The 4,178-nt window shown below is 37.5% G+C and overlaps 1 long non-coding RNA gene across 1 annotated transcript; it reads right to left on the reverse strand.

Annotated features, from left to right (window-relative positions):
- Positions 1–1,214: 1,214 nt before the first annotated feature.
- LOC146731542 (uncharacterized) lies at positions 1,215–3,932 on the reverse strand. The gene is made up of 2 exons (XR_014927006.1): positions 3,841–3,932; positions 1,215–1,394 (listed from the first exon to the last, which is right to left on the reverse strand). It is a non-coding gene; the product is annotated as an uncharacterized LOC146731542 (long non-coding RNA).
- Between the last annotated feature and the right edge of the window lie 246 nt (positions 3,933–4,178).

The raw sequence follows: 4,178 nt of genomic DNA on the forward strand, positions 1-4,178 counted from the left end.
GCCAACCGTGTCGTTTAACTTTTAATTACTATTATCTCTGGCACCACTCGATCTTATGCTCGTCGTTGATTGGTCGACGCGCCACAGTGCTACTACTAAGACACCTACTAAAACATTGCTATGCTGGTGATTTTCGAGCCCGGTGAAAGCGTCCGCGATGTTAGTAGATTCTGGATATTTTCAAAGTGAGAAGCTCATTTTTGACTTTCCGTAGCACAAACTGAGTGGTAGTAGGACGAGTTATTCGTCAATACTACGAAGTGCTTATGCTTGTTTAAATATTTTCGCCTGGCAATCGACAGGACCCGTCAGCTTGAAGTATCTTTGCCACGCCCACATTGTAATAGTTATCCGAATTTCGAGTTAAGGGCAAGATAGAATGTTCGTGTTGTTTAACGTTCAAATTTAGTAACTCGAACTTTAATTAACAGTTACCTGAACTTCGAGTTACGGTCAACATACAACGTTAAACAGAACAAAACACTATAATGCCCGTAACTCGAAATTTGAAAGCGCCATTACCGGGTATATTCATAATAAGCCATTTCCGACATGAAATCAACACATCATGATATATCGGAAGTGGCATACCGAAATGAATATAATAGTAGTTATGAATATAGTAAATCTTCCAAATATACTTTGAATATAAGCGCGTTTTGTGCGCCTACCCCGAGATAAGCGAGCACGCACACTTAGCCCGTGCTAAGGATCTGTGCCGGGTCTTAAAGACGGGCCAGATTTAATCCGTACTTAGCGTGTCTTAGCCCGTGCTAAGCGTTCATGTATATTTTCTTAGAACGAGCCAATGTACTAAGTATTTGATCTTTCAGGCCACGATTACTAACCGTGTTCAGGCCATGCTAAGGAACTGTGCCGGTTTACGATTGCATAAAGACAAAGTAGACTGGGCCAGCTGTGGTGATTTTTTTCATTTAAATGATAGTAATAAAAAATGGGGAAAAATAGGTTTGCGAAGAGGATTTTGCGTTAATACCTTCATTTCGCTATTGTTTTTTTCATTTAATCTTAAATTTAAAAAGAAATAAATCGCCCAGACTGTGCCAGTCTAAGACAAAGCGACATGTGTGGATTTAATAAACCAACAGCCAGAACAATGCGTCACGTGATCTAGAGTGGTATAACAAACAAATAAATAGAATTACGTTTATTGGTGCAAAGTATAATTGTGGTGTGGAACCTATATATCTACCTTTCTGTGATACTATGCAGATCTTTGAATATCCGTTTAACAGCCACAACACCCCATTCTGCGTGAGATGCTTTATACACCTGGCCAAAACCGCCACCACCAATGAATTTTTCCTCTGTTATGGCATATTTGTCAACTATATGACCAATATCAGTGTCGGTTGCAGTCATTTTCAGGTCCTCTGTTAAAAATGTAATAAATTCAATTTAATATTTGTTACACCATGTCATATCTAATGTATTGATCAAAACATTGGTCTAGTTTCGATGACATTTTTCAGTAAGTCACAGAATGCTCCAAACAGGAAACATTTGACAAACTTTATTCATTATTACACTTCTATTTGGACCAATAATCTGAATCCCCGAAGCATCACATTGGATGAGGAGAAGGATCTATTGCAAGATAATCGATTCTATACCTTTCATCGAATCCAATGCTGTGGGAGATTCATTGTTGCTGTTATAAATCACCACCATAGGAATTTAGTTTTAAAAAAATTAGGTAAATTTGGAGGTTTTTTGTTGATATAAATTTACTTATATCACCGTGTGATAATGTAAAACTATGACGTCATACAAACTCTAATTATGATAGTGGTGATTTATATTTAAATCGCAATAATAAGTAGCAGGACGTCCTTTATTTTTTATGTTGGAAATGAAAAAGACGATGAGGCGTGCAATAACCACTATTTATGCGAACATCCCGTCCCAGCTCTGTTATTATTCTATTCATACTACCCTGTATTTAGGACTGATTGAATATATGTGCAGTTGTAGCTTGAAAGAAAGAAATAGACTGACCCCCTTCTTTTTTCCAGACAATCAAAATGTGAAAAACTAAACCTTTTTCAGATAATTTGCTTAAAATTTATACCGCTTCTCAGATTCATTTTTGTTACAAATGATGAATTACATTAGTCATTTTTCTACAAAAATTAACGATTTCCATAATTTTTTTTAATAATTGAGCTTTATATAAATAATTACAGTAATGAATGCTAAAACTGTTGATACAACTTTTACTGAGAGATGACTGGTTTGGCACCTCGGGTTTGGCCTTCATCGTTATCCAACGGCATAGTGACCATGTTGTCATGAATACACCACATATGGCATTTAAACAGTTCCGTGAATGAAAATGTCATGAAAAATAGTTGATAGTCCCAACCGTCACAGCTTCAAAACCAAAAAAAAAGGTCGAAATAAAAGTTACGTGACATAGTGTTTACAAAAAATGACAGCGTGCATGTTATAGTTCAAAAGGTTACAAACCACCGTTCAGCCATTTTGAATCAAATCGTCATATTGCAGTAAAATAATATTTCATTTGTGATATAAGTTCTATTAAATTACTGTAACCAAGTGTTTTGCTTGTTTAACTGGCCTGTACTCGAGTTTTTAAACATTTTAACAAATATTGATCTGTACAGTTTTTACAGTTCAACACATTGCCCAAGTCTGTGATAACATTCTTCTAGCATTTTACGGTTGGGGTAATCTAAATAATCAAACAATACCAACTCGTATATCACAGTATGAATGTCAACACTTACAGTGTCGGTATTTGTTTACGTTTTTACAGGTTGCTATGGTGCGGCAATGTTCTATCATTCAAACGTTGTATAATGTACACGCTAAGACTACAGTGCCTGTAGTATAGTAACTAACAATAACAGGCGCTGTCTGTGCCTTATTACCGCGAACTTGAGTTTCAAACTGTAATCACACTGAAACTGGAAAGTGGCAAGCTAGCGCGTGGTTAAAGCAAAAAGTACACCAACCAATCTTATTATACCATAGCAAAATAGTGTTGCATTTGGTTATATACTTGGGTGGCTATTCGGGTAAACTCGGAAATGTTCGACTTTGAGTAACGCAGAAGCGTCACAACTTGTCGTGTTCGCTATATAGTTGTAAGTCGTCCACCTGGGTATCGGGTGGAACTTTTTGTTAAATTGTCTGAAACAATGTGTCATCCTGCTACCGGTAACCATCAAAATGTATAGCGTTCTACAAACTAGGGAGTTGAAATAAGTGTGATGTGCTACGTGTAGTCGTAACGGAAACATTGTCTAAGGGGCTGGTCATTTGAAATCAAGGGGGTGGCCGGAGGATCTGTTGGATAAGAAAAGTTCAACAGGAAAAAATGGATGCAATGCGTTGCAGGAAATAAATGTTGGCACATTCAATAAAAATAAAAATGTACAGATTGGTAACACAGTTTTAGACATCGATTAAGATTTCAAATGGTGGGCCCCCTATGTGCGCTAAGTAAATTGACCACGATTTAACTCGGGGGGGGGGATTCAATCCACAGTGACATGCTACGTGTAGTCGAAACGAAAACATTCTCTAAATACGATTGACTGATTGACCACGATTTAACTAACGGCTGCCGCAAATTGGGGAATTTTAGTCATTCAAATTGTCGTGAATATGTAAATCTACTCGCCCTCACCAGGTTACGGAATATAAACCACAGACATTATAGAACGCCCATTGGCTATATCACGGCTATATCAAGACAGACGTTGTACACACAGACCACGCTGTTTGATAATACATAGTCTTCATTTATCACAGTACAGTTAATTTCAAATCAGTTCAAGCTCATCTACTCACCTTACACCAACATCAGCAGAACAAGAACAACGGCAGCACCGTCACGGTGTAACGACTGGAATAGCCGTGAACCATCAACCGCCCTACAGGTACACTGAGATTAAGTAATATTTGCGTTGTTTAGGTCGTCTCTATCGAGATATCAGTTATTGATCGATAACTGAGTGACAGTCCAGCCGAAGCCGATAAACGACCATTACTGAAGAGGGTCTTTGCTTGTACACGTAATGCATGAATGTAAGCAGACAGAGTGTTACGTAAATCTAAAGGTGGGGATCACTCAACAGCCTTCGAAATAATGAAACGTTGGTTACAAACAAATATAATTTTAATCTCCA

The sequence above is a fragment of the Saccoglossus kowalevskii genome, chromosome 18 (assembly GCF_978046115.1).
Source record: "Saccoglossus kowalevskii chromosome 18, keSacKowa6.1, whole genome shotgun sequence".
NCBI lineage: Eukaryota > Metazoa > Hemichordata > Enteropneusta > Harrimaniidae > Saccoglossus > Saccoglossus kowalevskii.